The sequence below is a fragment of the Maniola jurtina genome, chromosome 17 (genome assembly GCF_905333055.1).
Source record: "Maniola jurtina chromosome 17, ilManJurt1.1, whole genome shotgun sequence".
Taxonomy (NCBI): Eukaryota; Metazoa; Arthropoda; class Insecta; order Lepidoptera; family Nymphalidae; genus Maniola; species Maniola jurtina.
In genome coordinates, this window is record NC_060045.1 from 3,131,079 (window position 1) to 3,151,214 (window position 20,136).

General features: G+C 36.4%; 1 protein-coding gene across 2 annotated transcripts in view; it reads right to left on the bottom strand.

Annotated features, from left to right (window-relative positions):
- Positions 1-12,300, bottom strand: part of LOC123873689 — a 28,122-nt gene extending 15,822 nt beyond the window's left edge. The window contains exons 1-3 of one of the 2 annotated variants that reach the window (XM_045918668.1): positions 12,288-12,300; positions 11,310-11,313; positions 2,207-2,212 (exon numbers count right to left, since the gene is read on the bottom strand). The gene's annotated coding sequence lies outside the window, so the exon portion shown is untranslated. Of the gene's footprint in view, positions 1-508; positions 521-2,206; positions 2,213-4,692; positions 4,703-11,309; positions 11,314-12,287 lie in introns of those variants that run through there. The other variant, XM_045918669.1, reaches the window with a different exon arrangement.
- Positions 12,301-20,136: the final 7,836 nt, after the last annotated feature.

Consider the following 20,136-nt stretch of genomic DNA (forward strand, 5'->3'; position numbering starts at 1 on the left):
TGTCTAGACATACACAGCTCTGCTGGTGAATATTGACTTTGTTTAGGGGTATTTCTGTACAAAAGTAATGCTAAATACATATCAGATTTGTCAGTTTTACACTTAATTAACATATTTTTTATAGTTCCAATAGTCCTTTCAACTAAACCATTTGATCTACTTAAGTATGGACTAGAAGTTATGTGTTCTATGTCCCATTCTTGAGTGAATAACTTAAACTCTTTGCTATTAAACGGGGGGCCATTGTCTGTTATTGCAATCCTGCAAATTCCATGACGGGCCAATATTGACTTTAAATGTGTAATTACTTGGCTAGCTGAATAGCCTGATGTTAACTTGGCAAGTTCTATATACTTTGAATAATAGTCAACTACCATTAAGTATTTAGTTCGTTCAAATTCAAAAATATCTATACCAATTTTGTACCATGGTATGTTTTCATACTCATGTTGCATAATTGGTTCTTTACTATTATTTCGACGGTAAGATAGACAAATGTTACATTGACCTATATATTTTTCTATGTCATTTTGCATATTTGGCCAAAAGACTGTAGTTTTTGCTAGACGGATTGAGCTGTTTATACCTTGATGGGCAGAATGAATTAGTTTTAATATATACTCTCTCATTGACTCTGGGATTATAATGCAGTTAGATTTGAAGACAACGTTATCAATGACATATATTTGATCTTTGAGACTATAATAAGATTTGACTGACTGACTAACTGAACGCTTATGTTCAGGCCATCCGTTGTGACAATATTGAATTATTTGACTTAATGTTTGATCTTGGACTGTAGACTCTTGAATTTCTTTTAACTTCTCTGGACTGACTGACAAATTAGACATTATTATATTGACATGTAAATCTATATCTTGATCAACTTCTGACAAACAAGTTTCACTTAATGCTGCTCTAGACAAAGTATCTGCAATATATAAGTAACGACCAGGCTTGTATACAACAGTTAAATCATACGGCTGCAGTCTAAGCATGATTCTTTGCAATCTTGGGGGAATGTCATATAGAGCTTTTTTGAAAAGAGTTATGAGAGGTTTGTGGTCTGTCTCCACTGTTATGTTATGACCATATATGTATTGGTGGTACTTAGTACAACCAAAGAGGACAGCTAGTAGTTCTTTCTCTATCTGCGAGTAGGACTGTTGTATTTTACTTAGAGAAGCAGATGAATATGCAATGGGTTGCTTGTCATGGGATAACACTGCACCCATGGCATCCTTCGATGCGTCTACAGATAAAATTATTTCCTTTTTAGGGTCATAGTATGTTAAGACAGGTGTTGAACAAATAACTTTTTTAATATTATTAAATTGAGACTCATGGTGCTCTGACCAATACCATTCAGTATTTTTTGATAAAAGTGCTCGCAAATGACTTATTTGCTGTGACAAATTTTTAATAAATGGACTAAGATAATTGATCATACCCAGGAATCTTTGAAGATCTGTTATATTTTTAGGACTTGGCATGTTACAAATAGCTTTTACTCTAGACTTATCAACTTGTACACCTTCTTCACTAAATATATGGCCTAAATATTTGACTTCTTTTTGACAAAACACAGACTTTTCTTTGTTAAATTTTACATTAATTTGACGTGCTCTTTCTAAGACTTTTTGTAACCGTTGATTATGTTCTTCTACAGTTCTACCATAAATAAGAAAATCATCCATCATAATTTTAACACCTTCAATATCACCAAATCTTTTTATCATTTCTCTATGAAATATTTCTGGAGCTGCATTAATACCAAAGGGTAACCTAGTGAATCTATATCGTCCAAAAGGTGTAATAAATGTACAGAGCTTAGAAGAAGCTTCTGACAACTTGAGCATCCAATAGCCTTTATTGGCATCTAATGTTGAAAAATACTGAGCTCCAGCAAGACTAGATTTAATTTCATCTAAGGTTGGAAATTGGAAATGTGATCTTAAAATTGACTGATTTAGCTTTCTAGGATCAATGCACAGACGTAATTTACCATTCTTTTTTGAGGTTAAGACTAGAGCGCTTACCCATTCAGTAGGCTCTTCAACTCGTTGTATGACTCCACTTTTTTCCATAGATTCTAGCTCTTGTTTTAGTGGTTGATGAAGACGGAATGGAACCCTTCTGCATGCCTCTATAGATGGAGTTGCATTAGGCTTCAAGGTTAGTTCGCATTGAAATTCTGTTAGACAACCTAAACCTTCAAACAAGTCCTTATTTGTATCAACTATATCTTGACATGTTAAATTCTGGAAAGAAACACTATTAATTTTTCTTATTAAATTTAAAGTTTTACAGGTATCCCTACCTATAATATTTTGACTTTTCATGTCGACAATATGAAAGTTAACTGTATATGACTTATTTTTATGAATCACTGACAAATTGCATTGACCTACCAGAGGGATAATTTCTCCACTGTATGTAGAAAGTGTGTTCTTACTTTTGTGTATGTTGGAAAGTGGCAGATTTAATGAGTTGTATGTGTGAATGGATAGAATATTTGTGTCTGCTCCAGTGTCTAATAAAAAATTTACCTGTATTTGGTTTATACATAGATCAATATTCCAAGGTTTTGACAAATTAGACTTATCATCCTGTATACAGTAGACAGAACCAACATAAAACAAAGATTCATTATTTACAGACTGATTTTCACAATTGACTACTTTTACTTGATGTGAACGGCAAAACTGAGCGAAATGATTGGACTTATTACACTTTCTGCACTTGACACCTTGAGCTGGGCACTTGAATCTATGTACCTGACCGCACCGACCACATGATGTATTCCTCTGACTTGACGTTGATGGTGTGCGTTGACGTGTTTGCTGTGACTGGTGTCTGGACCTGTTTCTATGGGAAGAGTCTCTGCGACTTGGTGATCTTGACACGCGTCCTATGAAATGTAATGATGCGTCTTCCAATGCTTTTGCTTGTTGTTTAGTAGACTCACAGCGCTTGGCTATGTTTATTGCCTCCTCTAGGGTGTTCGGTTTTTCAATTAGAATCCTTTCTTTATAGTAAGTGTTGTTGCAGTTCCAGCTAAATATGTCTCTGAGCAAGCTTTCACGTATGTCACCAAATTCACAAGTGTGACTTAAATTTTTTAGATCCGTGACATAGGTGTCTATAGATTCATTTGGTAGTTGTTTCCTGCTAAATAATTTATGCCTTTCTATCGTGACGTTTATTTTCGGAGTGAAATACTGTGTAAATTTGTTACAGAGATCGCCAAAACTAACTTTTTCGATATCTAGGTCAAATGAGTAAAAAATTTCCAGACAATCTGATCCGATGAACTGCAAGAGAATGGCTGTTTTACGTGCATCTTCGGCTTCATCTAAATTATTTGCCTTTAAATAGACTTTCAGTCGTGTGAGCCATTTTTTCCATAGCAATGGGACGTTGTTACCTTCAACGATGAACGGCGGCAGGGTCATGCCTACTGGCAATGGCGTCATGGCGTGGCTGGTTGACGACTCGCTGTGACCTAGTGGTCTTCTAGGCTTTGTGTTCACAAAATCTTCAATAATTCAAAAATAGGTGACAAGTATGTGACAAGTGACAGATGACATTAGGATATTACACAGACTAATATCACAGACTAATACAATACCGTAACAGCCATCGCTTCACTTGACACCTTGCTTCGTCTTCGATGGCCTGGTCGTTCGAAAGAAATTTTTGTGACAGTGTGGAAGACAGTGTGGAGCTAAGGTTGAGATCTATAGAATGCACTTTGACTTTGCTCACACAATATGATACAGCGTTGTGTCGCTGATATAAATCTCTCTCACTTTAACTAAAACTTAGGCCTGAGCACAGTCAAATTACTCTCTATAGATATCAGCCTTAGTTACAACTTTTAGTACGTTTTGGATCCGCTGAAATTGCGTGTCGCTACAGTCACGCGTTTTGTTTTTCCAATCCTTTTCGGAGGTTGATCAACGTGAAATGATGTCAAAACTAGTTTTTGTACGTTGCATTGTACATTTAACACACTGTTTACACTCCAGTGGTTCCGTTACGGGTTTTATCCGAGACACTTTGATTCGTCATTCGGAAGAAAGACTTTTGATTTTTGTTTTAACTAAAATCGGAATTTTGAGTGAGTTTTTCGCATGAAAACTCGATAGTGGAGTTTGTAAGAAATATCAGTAAGTATAATCTATACAAAAAAAAACAGTATCCCTTGCAAACTATTTGATTAACCATTTTGTATTCAGAGGGCCAAAAGCATTCGGACGAAAAAAGTACTAAATTATTTATTTTTACTTATACCTATTAATTAAACTTATAGAATGTACAGTGCATTTTTATTAAATTCAGTGCCACAAAAACCACCGGGCTTTACCGGGCACTGCGTTAACTTATTATAGTTTCATCAGAAGAGTAGATATTTACACCGTTTTGTACGCCAGCACGTTAGTTATTTTCCTAATGTATGGTCACACCCCTCAGCAATGAGCAGTACAACGCAAAGAGAGAAACCTCTGTCATCTGCTTGTAATCGTCATGTAACTTCATTTCACAAACAAAACTTATTAGAATTACCTCCGCTCCAAATCGAATTAAGGCTTTCTAAGTTTCTACAGTTATATAAAGAAGGTACCTACGGTGATCCGACACCATTACGTAATCTTCAATTACTGCCAAATTATTTTATCAATTAGTTACGATTGTATGCTTTAATTACAAAGAGGCGAGGGAATTTAACTGAAACCCAATCATAATTTCCTTCTTTCGTTACACTTGCCTACATTATTTCTATATCAGTAAGAAACCAATAGTGCGAAAATTTTAAATCGACCTCAAAACTTCTTTTCTAAAAAGTTATTTTTTAAAAGTCGCTAAAAATATAAGCAATCTCTCTAGTCTCAAATCTACGAGTAGGTACGTGTAGTTTTTCAAACCTCACATTATTTCTAAATCATTTGAAAACACAATTTAACGCGACAATTTTAAATCGACCTCAAAACTTTTTTCAAAAAAGTTATTTTTTTAAATTCGCTAAAAATATAAGCAATCTCTCTCTCAAAACTATGTGTAGTTTTCAAACCATACTTTTGAAAATCTGTTAGTTTGACCCTGAGCGAAACCTGAATGGGTTAGCTATAGGTACTCATAGGTAGATTACTAGCTGATACCCGCAACTGGTCCTCGGTTACTTAAAAGTCCCGTGGAAAATTGTCACTCTCCAAGTCTAAAACTATGTCAATATAAAAAATTCACGACAGTGATATAGATTCCGTTGCAGCGTAATTGAAGAACAAACCAATAAACTAATACACTTTCGCATTAATATAATATGGGTAGTGTATTTGTTAACAGGGCTCTCTCCGTCACTCGTTTCATACAATCGTAGTTCCAAATTCATTTGAATATTAAGCAACCAAAGTCCATGAAATTTTGCAGACATATTCTAGAAACTAATATCTGTATCTGTGGTGTTTTAGATTTTTCTAAAAATATGTAGTTTTAAAATTACAGGGGCTCAAAGATTTGTATGAAATTTTTTAAGACCGCGTAACTTTGAAACCGAATATTTTAACAGAAATCTGGAAAACCCAGATATTAGTTTCTAGAATATGTCTGCAAAATTTCATGGACTTTAATTGCTTAATATTCAAATGAAATTGGAACTACGATTGTATGAAACGAGTGACGGAGAGAGCCCTCTTAACATCGTAACATTTCCATTTCCGCGGCACGTATACATGTCACATGTCAAAGCATAACAAATAATGACGCACTGCTGCATACAAAGGGCCGCAGGGGACGCCGGGGCTGAGTGGTACTGGCATAAATAGCTGATTATATGAACGGCTCAATCAGGGCGCGGTTGAGCAACCGACGTCGATATGTTCCGACGTGTCCTGCGTTTGTGGTGAATTGCTGCAATTATACTCGGATCTGTGTCAAGAAACTAGGAGGAGGCTGGGGTTAGAGGCACCGATTTAATTATGAAATATATATTGGTTTTTAGAGCTACTAAAATGAGAGATAATGTCGTACTTTAGCGATTACTAACCGCTTCGTTTCGGTTAAGTGTACAAAGATAAGAGAGAGTGAGTGTACCTTTGTATACTTGGTTAAAACATCTGATTCGGGAGTGTACCTTTGTGCACTCAAGGTCACTGGTTAACATCTGATTCTACGTTCATTGGTATTTTCAACTGTCAATACCAGGTTTTACTTTAAAAAATCCTTCTATTTTTATTTATTTATTTATTGATTAGCACTTGCATGCCAACTGTTAAGTCGATGGATGGTGATTGGACTTTCATAAAAATTGTCAGAAGGCCAGATTTCATTCCTCAGAGTATCCAGATTGTTTTAAAAAATGTTTGACTATTAAAAATCGCCGATTAATTGAAAGAATTTATCTTCTCACTAGGCAAGTCAAATATTTTAAGACTATCCACGTTCGGCCCACTCTCCCCTATTTGCAAAACGCCTAAAGCCGCACATGGCTATCATTACAAACGTACACGCGCATTAACTGATTATATATTATCATGATGTGTGCAATCCGGTAGGCCCTAGTTTGTGATAGTTCCAACCTCTTCACATAGTGCTTATAGTTACGAGTAAGTGGGTAACAGCCTGTTAATGTTCCACAACTGCTTGAGGCCTCTTTCTTCAAGTTCAAAAATTGATAGAAAGAAAAAACCGGGGAAGTGCAAGTCGGACTAACACACGAAGTGTTCCGTACCATTGTGCAAGATAATATTAAAACATAATGAACAATTTTTTTTGCATGGCAGCTATTTTGAAATTTGCCATCTTGATTTTTAGGGTTCCATACTCAAAGGGGAAAACCGGAGTCCTATTAATGTCACTCTGCTGTCTGTATGTCTGTCTGGCTGTCTGTTTGTCTGTCCGTCTGTCACAGTCGATTAGTTCAGTAACTATTAAAGCTATTGACATGTTTGGAATATGTACCGTTTTACTTCTTCTGTAGTACGGAAGCCTCGATGCGCAAGTCTGACACGCACTTGGCCGATTTTTATTATTTAATGTTATTAACGGCAATAACGATTTCTATTCTCTGTGAAAATTTCAACTCTTTGCCTATTACAGTTCATGATATACAGACCATTGACAGACAGACAGACGGACAGCAAAGCTTAGTAATAGGGTATCTTTGGACACAGAACTTTAGAAAAGGATTATTAAATTAATACCACACTCCTTCCAAGTAACGCTTCTTCTATCTTAAACTGCGTTGTCACACAGCACCAGGTGAGATCAGTGTCAAGGGCTACGACTTTTCATCGAATAAAAAAACCTTAGTTTACATTTGTAAGTATAAAAGCATCTTCACAATGAAACGCACTGCGTAACCCGGTGGCGCGATGGGCTCATTTCATGGCTATTGTAATATCAGAAAGCAATCACTGGCGAGAAGTTTTTTGTATGAAATAATTACCTTTTTATGTATGTTTTTGGTTTGATTTTAGTTTGTTTGTTTGTATTGCACTCTGTTTTTTTTTTCTTAATTATAATGGTGTATGTAGGTGATTTTATGTAACAGCAACAATCACCTAACTTATCTGGGTGTAGTCATACCTAGTCGTTGTCTCTACCGATGGATATCATACTCATAACATTAGGAAGAGCTCTCAGACATGCAGGTTTTCTCATGATGTTTTCCTTCACCGTTAAAGTAAGGATATCACTTAAAACCGTAGGTAAGCGTGAGGCTAAGCGGTGATCGTCTAGCTAGTGGTTAAGACGGTGGCCTCTTATTCTGGAGGTCTGGGATTCTATCTTTGGTACAACTATGCATCTCTAACTTTTCTAAATGATATAAACTTGCTTTAACGGTGTAGGAAAACATCGTGAAGAAACCTGCATACCTGAGAGTTCTCCATAATGTTTTCAAAGGTATGTGATGTCTGCCAATCTGCATTTGGCCAGCCTAGCGTGGCAGACGATAACCAAACCTTTCTTTTTCATTCAGAAGGTTGACCGGTGTTCAGTGTGCCCCGGGTGGCAATGAAATTGATCGTGAATAATAAATCGTTTAAAATGCGCATAATTCCAAAAATTTCTTTTAGGTAAACGCATCCCAACTTATACTACATCATCACTTTCCATCAGGTGTGATTGTGGTCAAGCGCTTGCCTATAATGAATTAAAAAAAAAGTTAAGAGGTGCGTGCCCGGTATTGAACCCCAGACGAAAGACGATCACCTCTATTTCAAACTTGTTTACAAACTCTACTATAGAAGTACTCGTGGGTAGTGATCGCTTATTCAACTTTAAAGACCACAGTGTAGAGACACCAGCGACGTCAATGACATAATAAAGTCATAAAGCGGTCTGTGGCGGCTCCCGTCAACGTGTCCTTTGTCACGATTTGACAGTAATTGACAGATAGTGACAGATGCGATCGCGATTGCGCGCGCGCTTGTTTATGAATCTTTTGGTTACCTAGTTTACGTTCGTATTTGCGAAAGATTACGTAAGTTTGACTCTGAACTTTTCAACCTGTCATATTTTATTTTATTTAAACAACTTTATTGTTACAAAATTACAAAGACAGAGTTAGATGATACACTTAATTAAACAAAGAGCGACCTTATCACTAGAGTATCACTAGAGAGTCTTATCTACTATAATTTTCAATTTAAAATAACGCATATTAATTTCAGATTTTTTATCAGATTTTCTAATCAGATAGATTTTTTGATCAGATTTTTACTGGATTTTTATAAATTATTTTAAAATTAAAATTATGAAAGTTTTTAGCAAAGTCATCCTTATCAGTCAGAATGAGAAGGATTTGACTTCACCGCTTTTAGGCCATCACCAACCATTACTGCCATAGATTTCAAATAAGTAGTTAGGTACATTGAAAAGAAAAATTGATGGTTCTTTCTTTTTGTAAAAAATTTCTTGCTCTAAATATTATTAAGTAAGTATGAATTATCATTTATTTCATAATGCGTAAGCTATACTACATGAAATACTAGCTGATGCCCGCAATTTCGTTCGTGTGGATTAGGTTTATCGAAGTCCCGTGGGAACTCATGGATTTTCCGAGACCAAAATGAGCCTATGTGTTGTTAACCATAGACTTACAATTTTTTCGCTACGGTGCTAACCTAGGACATTTATATCTCCATTCCAAACAGCTAAATCAGTCCAGTAGTTTTTGCGTGAATGAATGAGAAACATATACACACACATACACACAAACTTTCGCCTTTGTAATATTAGTGTGATTTGATTCATACAAATGAAGGTATAAACGCAGACAAAAGGGGCAAAGCCGACATAAATTTCAATCACAGAGCAACCCGTTAACAAATAAGGGCTCGGGCCACGCATCCACTTTCACGTAACCGTGCGAAGCTTTCTATCTAATCTAACTGGATTATTGGAAACATATTGAACAATAACAAAACGGTAGTCGGCAGTCGAGGCCACGACTTAGTTGCCGCCAACCTTTTGGGCTAATAGAGTTGCTGGAAGTGTCATAAGGCACTCTAGCCGTCCTCAGTACCTAGTAGGCGGGCGATGTGTATGCAGAGGACGGATCTCCTCTCAGATTGAAATATAGTATAGTTTGTATAGTTCCTTAAGTATGTATCCTTTATGTATCGTTTCTCTGTAATGTGTGTGTGTGCAATAAAGACTTCCAATAAATAAATAAATGTGCAGATTGGCAGACTTCACACAGCTTTGAACTTTTACGAAAATTAAGAGATGCGTAGTCAGTATCGAATTCCAGACTTCTCCAATAGGACCTCTTAACCACTAGGCCAACACCACTTGTTTCAATGAATTCTGAATTCAAATTAAATATATTATATAATAATATAATATAATATATAATTTTAATATGTCTGTCAATCTACATGACCGTCTGACGTGGGTCGTCTATACCTCTGTACGGGAGCTGTGGCTGTGTGCTCGACCGTAGCAATAGGGAAATTTCCCAACCGAGCGGTATTGTGCTCGGTAGCGCCAGCTGGGCCGACGGTTGTGCGTCGAAACTTCTATATATAGTGCAATTTGGTAAACGCTCTGTCAATGTGATTGAAAGTTGCGTGTTTCTCCTTGTATTCCAATTAAGCTACCCGTGCTGCCATCTAGGCGTAGGTCGTGAGTTATCAGGCTGGGGTTCGTGTTTCGAGCGTTGTTGATTGATTGAGTTTAGAAGCGACATCTTCTTGCGAATGTGGCAACCGCTACACCTCCACTGAGAAAGAATTTTGAGAAATTACTTACATAGGATTTTTTTCTATCAGATGTAAATCGATGAGGAAAGAATCATTTTCTTTGATTTTTCATTTCAAAAAGGAAAGAATAAAAGAGACGTTTTTTAAAATTAATAAACATGCGATTGACTGCTATCACACCAAAGTCGGTGATGATATAATATGATGTCGCGTTTTAACGCAGCGCGCTTGTCTAGAAATTGCCTTGATGTTACATGAAGCCCAGTCTTAAACTAGACACATCTAGGTAAACTCTGTCTTCGTAAACAATATTTCCAATTGCTCGTGAGACGTGACGTTCGTGGAAGTGAAACCTCTTTTGTAATAAGTTGCTATGAGTAACGTTTCGGACGATTTTTTTGTTGGACAACATGATTGAGAAATTCATGATCATGACAAATCCGACGCGAGATTTGTTACTTTATAATATTTATTTTACTCTATACAGAACTGTTGGAGGCCTAAATAAAAACGCTTGCGCTATTTGCCATATAAGTATATCTAATAGTAGTAGATAGGTACAGTCAAAGGCCGTAAGTCGAGTAGCACCTTAATGATTCGGCCACGTGGCTAAAAACGCTTGCGCTATTTGCCATATAAGTATACCTATCTAATAAGTAGATAGGTAAGTCAAAGGCCGTAAGTCGTTTAGCACCGCGTGGCATGGTTATGCACATGCGTTAGGTGTGTGTGGCGTGATTATAGAAAAAGGTCATAAGTGCGACAGGTTTTTGACGGAATAGTTTCGCGGATTGCTACTCGAATTCTGAGGCCGACCGTACATTCAGTGACCACAGGTTTATACTGGAAACCTTCAATCGATGATTTTTTCTTCATCATTATCATTTGGACAGATAGCCAGTCCACTACTGAACACGGGTTTCCTTTCAGAGTGAGAATAGATCACCACATAGCCAAGTGCGGAATAACAGACTTCTCACACTTTGAGAATATTATGGAGAACTCTCAGGCATGCAGGTTTCTTCACGATGTTTTCCTTGAAGCAGACGCACATAACTCCGAAAAGTTATATAGTTTAGTGCCCGAAATTGAATCCCAGACCACCCTGATAGGAGGCCAAAGCCACACGATCGTATATGTTGTGGTAATTGCTACAAGAAATCTGTCCATTAGTGGACGTCCACGTAGACCTAAAGAAATTAATATTGTTTCCTGTACTTTGTATAATACAAAATGCCACTTAGCCGTCTCACTAACTTACATAGAAAGTGTCAGGTATATTTAATGCGATAGTACCAAGATAGCATAGAATATAAAGAGCCAAAGAAAACCGCTAACTTAACGCCATCATAATTCGATATATTGCCCCGGAACGTAATTACGTATGACTTCTGTATTCCGCCATATGAACACGCTGTGTGAATGCACCGTCATTATCGCATAAATCAGCTGTATTGGAACGGTAATTGCAGATACATCGATGTATCGATAATATCGATCCCGAAGCTAAATTAAAGTTGCCACCGATATAATTTCACTTGATATGTGTGACGTCTAATAAATTGTGGGAGACTAGCTGTTCGCTGTAGCTCCTAGTGTTGTAATTTATTAGCCAGTAACTCAAGTTACTTGAAAGGATTTTAGCAAGTTGACTACTAAAGAGTTTACTAAATGACTTAGAAATGTGTCTATGTGACAAGTGTAAATTAAAAATTTATAACACCCCCGACAAGTGAAGGTTACAGTAACTAGAAAAGAGCTGATAACTTTCAAACGGCTGAACCGATTTTTTTGGATTATAGATAAGAACACTCTCGATCAAGCCACCTTTCAAACAAAAGAAATTAAATTAAAATCGGTTCATTAGTTTAGGAGCTACGATGCCACAGACAGATACACAGATACACGCGTCAAACTTATAACACCCCTCTTTTTGGGTCGGGGGTTAGAAATAACTTAACACTCACCAAATTATTAAGTTAAGTACCTATCATGTTTATTGAACTAAGCTTCGTAGTTCTTGCAACTAAGTATTTACTAAGACAACAAGAACCAAAGGAGCATAAAAGTGAATATCACAATTTTCAACACTAAAAATGCCGCCAGCCGCATCGGGCGCATTGAAGAAATGCTTATGACGTTAACAGAGGTTAGCTTGACGTGATCTGCTAAAATCCTCCCCGTTTACAGTACGTACTGCTAAAAATCTTGCTTTTTGGCATTCTGGCAGCTCTTATGGCTCGTGCAGATTTACAAATCTTGCTACCTAGACTAGTATGCTTCAAGGAGATCAAACAATTAGGTATTAGGTATGTTCAGTCTTCATTAACCAAGATAAGACAGTTTTGGCTTTATCATTACTCTGACTGACGACCATCTAATAAGTACAATGGTCAATAACTGATGTCACCATAGTGTAATGATAGTACAATGATGATTTGTAATGTATACCTACCTACTTTTGACGTGACAACGTCTTATAATTCGATAGAGCCGGCTGCACGCACGAAAAACATGACTCATGCGGCGTTACCTCGCTCTGAGGCGTTCCATGTACGGCTTGAAGTGCAAGCGAGAGCGCGGAACGAGAGACAAAGAAGCACAATCGGCCTTGGTTGTCACGTTCAACTATCGTCAGTAAACCGACTTTACAGACAACCAATTTTTTTTTTATAATGACAAAATATATATTTGGATGATTCTTTGCCCCCCAATAACAGCTACTCACTGATGCAGAACCTATCTTTTACATTTATAATAATGACTTCCATTCTCTACATGAATAACATAGGTAGTATACTCCATAAGTACGGATCCCTAACGTGAATAATATTCCTCTTTCCGACTGAATTTCGGCGGTCAATCTAAAGATAACCAAACTATGCAGAAGATAGTAAAGTGCACAAGTGAGTGAGCAATTAGCTGTTATATGTATATCCTAACTCTGATTATTCTAACCTCACTCATATAGTCCGATGGGATGGCAATATCACACATTCCTTTGCATACATTTTTTTTTTTAGTTTTTTGTTTCTTTGTTTCGTCTTGGTTGTTTCACGTTTTGTGTGCAATAAAGTTTTTTATCTATCTATCTATCACCTGACAGAGATCATGCTTAAGACCAACAGGTTAACGAACTCTATACCTAAAGTACTAACGGGGTGTATGTAGTATCTACCACCAATTTACTCACTCCGATATTCTGTCTGTCTGTGCTGAATTTCTTGACAGATACGCCCATTTTTCTTGACCTAACTCGCAACGCGAAACCTATACATCTTCATGATCTGGAGCCGAAAAAGTTAGCGAGGAGTTTCTTTAATAGGGTCCTAGTCTAAGTCTAGACTAGGACTAAGTCGCGGAATTTTCCGAATTAAATTTTACATAACAAACTTACCTTTCTCTCTTGTTATATGTATTGAAAAGGTGTTGCGAGATATAAATCATTCGCCATGCGTGTAATGAATAACAAATTGTGTAGCTAATATATTAGATAAGGAATTTAATTGAGGCGGGAAAGGCAATTTATGTGGCCTGTCCCATTACTGTCAATCAGTTGCATTCTATTTTCGCGCAATACCAAAGACGAGATAATTAGATGGGACGATAACATAAAAATTGTATGGTTAAATGTATGATAGATACATAAATACGAGTCATTATCATCATTTGCCGAGTTTCTAGCTAGTTCTGCTGTATTTGTTGCGGGTTCTTCTCGGTAGAGAAGGCAGTCCAAACCAGATTATTTTGATGATTGAAAAGCACTTGTAAAAGTTTATTTGAACAAAAATATTTTTATTCAACCAAAGTTTTTATGGCAGTAAAACAGACAAATCCATACTAATATTGTAAATACGAGAGTGTGTATGTCTGTCTGTCTAGTCTTTCACGGCCCATCCGTTCAACCGATTTTGACGAAATTTGGTACAGAAATATCTTGCATCCCGGGGAAGGACATAGGCTATTTTATCCCGGAAAATCACAGGGTTCCTACGAGATTTTAAAAACCCTAAATCCCAGACAAAGTCGCGGGCATCATCTAGTATATTACATAGAAAACTTGATAGGCTATAATTAAATATAAAAAATATCATTAGCATAGCGTATTTATATAACAGAAAATCAAAACAAAGTGTATTCAACATACTTCAACATGCAACAGTGTAAATCAAGCAACATATTTTTATGCGTCCATCCGCTTAGCTTAACCGTGTTTGTTCTAGCTGCATTCAGGTTTATGTTGGCCCCTGGGCCAGTGATTAAGGGTTGCAAATCACTGAAGGACGGGCTCCGATAATTGCAGCCTTGGGCTCAGTCGATGACATATTCCATCAAACCAGAACGGCGAGGGTGTTGCTACATTTGTCTGCAACTCTACGCAAATCAGAAAGAAGAACACATTATAAAATGTGTTCATTATGTCTATTGCCATAGAGGCGTGCAAAAATAACTGTGTTTGTTTTAGCTAGATTCAGGTTATGTGAATCCTTGGGTCAGTGATCAAGACTTACAAATCATTGAAGGACAGGCTCCGATAAAATTGCAACGGCAAGTATGTGCATTCATCTGCGACTCTACGCATGTCAAAAGAAATTGTATAAGACTATCGGCACCAGCTCGGCTTCACTCAGGTGGCATTTCTGGCAATCCTTTCTTAGTGTGTTGGAAGAAAAAAATACATGCAAAATCTCAAGATTCTAGACCAAGCTGTTTAACCTGTACCTACGTTGGTATTATTCAAATCTCTCACATACGAAGTCGCAGGAAAAAGCTAGTTATTTAGAATAAAATGACTTTGAAAACAGTTATGATATTCAAATTATGCGTGTTATTCAGTTGGACTTTATAGGGCGGTTTGCCAAAAATTCAGTTAAAAATTAAGTAACTATTTGTTATATCTGGGACGACCTCCAAACCGCTGGATCGACGACCTTAAGAGGGTAGTGGGAAGTGGGTGGATGAGAAAGGTGGAGGACCGTGTGTGGTGGCGCGCTCTTGGGAAGGCCCATGTCCATGTCCAGCTGTGGACGCAAACAAGCTGATTGATTTGTTATGTAAAAAATCCAGATTTTCCGAATAAGTGTGACACGTACCTATCACTAAACTAGTCTAACACTGTCAATATGTCATTGTGTCTTCGCAAACGGGTTCAAGAGAAAATTGCTCTAATAAACGTGTGTTTTATTAATCGTATGCAACGAGAACATCCTGGGGACATCGATTATTGTAATCGATTCGCCGTGTATCGGTCGTATAGCGGGCATATGTAAAAATAGTGCTAAATAACTACCTTCGTGTAAAACGGCTCGCACTTCCTGACTACATAAATGCGTTTGAAGGAAAATCGATATCTCAATCGATTGAAATTTTTGTTTAGCACTATTCAGCGCTAGTATATAAATTACTATCGAATTAAATCTAACCTGTTCGTATTTATAAAGACACTTTAAAATTATTAAATTTATTCTTCCGGGGACAAAACTTGGTTCGTTTTAACTCTTAACTAAGTATGTCACTGCGCCAGAGATGCTGTAACCATAAATTATTATTGTACCTATAGTTAACTGTTCCATAGAAATTTCCCTTAAAATAACGTATCGTTAGAGTTCCAGACTCATACGCGGCCCAAAGACCTTGTTACCGCGAACTGATAATTTGAAACCATGATACGGGTGAAAACCTTCCTACTACCTAGTACCTAACCTCCAGAAGGTCTAAAGCGCCGGGCAAACTGCGTTACTTTCGCTTTTATCAAAGAAGGTTTCTTAATATTTAGATTTGTTTATATTTTAAGCAAAATAAGGAAGAATGGGGTATAGAAGAACTACCGGTTAGTAAGGAAGTTCTTTGATAACTCATATCATAGCCTTAACGGAATACCTACAGCAGTGGTAGCTTAAAAAACTCTACCAAACTTATGAAGTAAACGAACTCGAATGCAAAAGCTAGGCAACTTAAAATACCGTATTTTAGCTTACCGGTATATAGCATGGAACAAAGAAATAAATTTAGTATTGAGAAGTAGGCTAATACCATACTGTTGAGGCAGGCTACATAGTACCTACACAATAAGCAGTTGATACTAGTTTTCAAAACTATAATAAATAAATGCAAAGTGTGTGGCGGCCATGTTTGTTACTCGGACAGATAATATATAATGCCAAGTGTCCACTGGCAAGATTACTTGCAGAAGCTAGGTCTGGCAAGTCACTTTGTACCACAGACTAGTAACTGGTTATCACTAAAGAAGCGACACTCACTTCACCTCGGTTCTCACCTTGTTGTCAAGCGAGGAGTAGGTACTGATGTTCTTATGTATAGCGTTGTCCTTGTCCAGATCCATTCGCTTCGTTCAGATCTCGGCTCTATCATTACCCACACACAAATCGTGTGCGGACGAGCTGGTGTTACGGTAGTAGTAATAGGTCATTAAATCAGTTCTCTCAGTGTGAAGCGTCTGGACTGTCGGGATGTTTTATGCTTGTGGGTACTGTAAACACTCTTGCAAGCATTAACTTCTGAAGAGAGAGAGAAGAGAAGATAAACCATCGGTCTGTGATATCGTCATGACACATGAATAGTTGATGAACTCGACTTCATCCGCGTGGATTTATATTTTTAAAAATCCAGGGACATTGGCTACTTTTATCTCGGAAAATCAAAGAGTTCTTGATTTTCCAAGATAAAAGTAGCCAGTGTCACTCTCCAGGTATTTAACTATAGTACCCATGCGAAAAATCACATCGATCCGTCGCTCCGTTCCGACGTGATTGAAGGCCAAACCAACAAACAAACACACTTTCTCATTTATAACATGGGTAGTGATGGGTAGTGATGTTATAGCACCTATACGACATAAGTGTAGGCACAGTTTTATAAATCTGTGGTATATGTGCTCGTAAGAAATTCCGTGGAAGTTACGTGTTTTCAATAGAAAAACTTGCAGAAATTGACATTGTCATGCCATAATTACAGCTAACTTCAGCAAGAAAACTTGCACGTAGATCCTTGGGTATGAGCTTAAAAACATTCAGAGACAACTTTAACTAAACTAAATTGACATGGTTCTAGGTTTAACTAAAACTAAATTGACTTGATTGAAATTTATAATTGGAATATATTAGTTAACTACCTTTTAGTTTTGAATTTTGATTTACTGGACCAATTTTTATGACAAAGATTAGTTTGAGATAGTGTAAAAAATATTTTTAACAAGTGTAAATTAAAAATTTATAACACCCCCGACAAGTGAAGGTTACAGTAACTAGAAAAAAGCTGATAACTTTCGAACGGCTGAACCGATTTTCTTGGATGATAGCTAAGAACACTCTCGATCAAGCCACCTTTCAAACAAAAATAAACAAAAATAAAATCGGTTCATTCGTTTAGGCGCCACAGATAGATACACAGATGTTTACGATGCCACAGACAGATACACAGATACACAGGTCAAACTTATAACACCCCTCTTTTTGGGTCGGGGGTTAAATAAAATACAATTGAATAGAAGACGCTTGAAATAAAAGCTTTTGAAAGCCATGATTAAAAGACTTTCTTGATACTGGGCTAACGAGTAGTTACAGATTGTATTTCCTATGTAGGTATATACTTAAAAGCTTTACAAAATATCTTTAAGTTTTTGTTAAAAAATGCTTAAATATGTTGCTATATGTTGAATATAATCAAGACTTTTTGACTACCTACCTAAATAGATAAGTCAGCCTTTAAAAGTTTTAATGAAAATTAACTACTTAGTATTCATTATTTGTGACTAGCTAATGCTAATGTTTTGCTATGCGAATTGCGTGATGCAAGTCCCTACAACAATTGTACAAATTTTTCAACTCAAAGATGGTCGAAAGCTACACGGATAGACATATAGGAATGTTATATAAAATTGTTGCCATACCTGATGTTATAATAGACTACTATAACACCGCATAGCAAAAAAATGTACAGTAGGTGCACTTTCTATGACAAGCAATTGTAACTGTCCAAACAATTCAATGCGAATACAAATGAGAATTCTATTACAAGTTTCAATATGTCTTTTCTTTTCACTACAATGCAATATAAAAGACGATAGCAACCACAATAGAACATTCATCGCACCAAACATTACAGCTACATTAACGTTACAAAATCATACCAACATGACTTATATTTAGGGTGGCCAAACTATCTGTTTTTATTGGGCCAGTCCTGGTTTTAAAATATTAATTGTTGATAGGAAATTGATACAATAATGTTACCTATGAAAATGAATTTATTTAAGATTTTTTAATTTATTAAAACTTAAGGATTTGAGTAAAACCAAAATGGCATCAATATCGCACCACACAATATTACAAACCATTCTTATTATTTTTACAGCTGATACCTTTACACCTTAACGTTCTGTAAATATTCTGTTGTGATTTTGTATAGGCATTATTTTCTATTTGTGTTACTTACTTTTTATTTGCTTAGGTTTATTTCTAAGACATACCCAATTTTAACAATTTCACAGCTTAACTTTAACCAACCATTCTGGTTAAAGGCAGATATAGTTTCCTTCTTTACTCTTTTGGCAAAATCGTGTCTTTAAACAAGCGTTCTAGTTTTTTGTAAACAAGCCATAAATACGGTCATAAATGCATCAAGCACTTATGATCGTTACTTGCTCTATATACAAGGCTTATATGATGAGTTTCTTTCTTGTCCTGCATTAAAACAGTAGGACATGGTGACCCTAGTATCTTTCATCACTCTACAACAAATCAGCTTGACAATTGCCATCGAAATGACAAAATTAAATTCGCTCCGTATCAACAAAAAAAAGAACAATGAACACGACGTTGCATCAAGCTTGAAGCAACGAAATGAAAGGCGATTCATGATTAATGAATCGTGCATGGAATAGATTTAATTACTTTGTAATAATCCGCCGGAAAATCCTGTAAGCGTAATATTACTATCGATTTGCTCTCTATATCAATCACTCTTTTCCAATGTTTTTTCGATTCGTAGACTAAGAAAAAAAAATAGCCAAGTGCGAGTCGGACTCGCGCACCGAGGGTTCCGTACTCGAGTTTTTTTTCGACCTTTTGCACGATAAATCAAAAACTATTATGCATAAAAATTAATAAAATCTGTTTTAGAATACACAAGTAAAGCCCTTTCATATGATACCCCACTTGGTATAGTTATCTAACTTTGAAAATTTAAACACATTTAATTTTTTTTTAAATGATGTATCCACAAATTCGCAGTTTTCAGATTTATTCCTGTATTTGTGCTATAAGACCTACCTACCTGCCAAACATGGTTCTAGGTCAACGGGAAGTACCCTGTAGGTTTCTTGACAGACAGACAACAAAGTGATCCTATAAGGGTTCGGTTTTTCTTTTTGAGGTATGGAACCATAAAAACGCACATCCAAAACTTGTAAACTTGTACAAAATGACTTTGCAAGTAACTTGTTTCTTCTGTAGTAAGTAAGTACCTATTTAATAACAATTTATAGTAAAAAAATATTATTAAGTATTAAAAAAATGTAATTAAGCTTGAGGGTGAGAAATAAATGGATTTTAGAGAAATAATTTTATCATTCAATATACCTATTAGGTACTGTGTTGTTTCATTCATCAAACTTTTCTAGAATTGCATGTAGTATGAATCAACGAATGAAATCAAAAGTGATTGGTAATGTGGTCCACAAACACATAGTTAACTCTGATAGTTAACTCTAACCGCACGTATGCCTTGCATTCCATGGAATAATGACTACTGTCGTAATAAGTATGGTGTTGTACCTAGTTTCATTAAGGCAAAGATCGAACATGTGACTGTTTCTTGTAGTCTCTAGTAGAGACTAAGCAAATAATACCTGGATACACAAGAGACCAAATTATGTTAAAGATTTAGTGTCGCAACTCGCCCCCTTCTA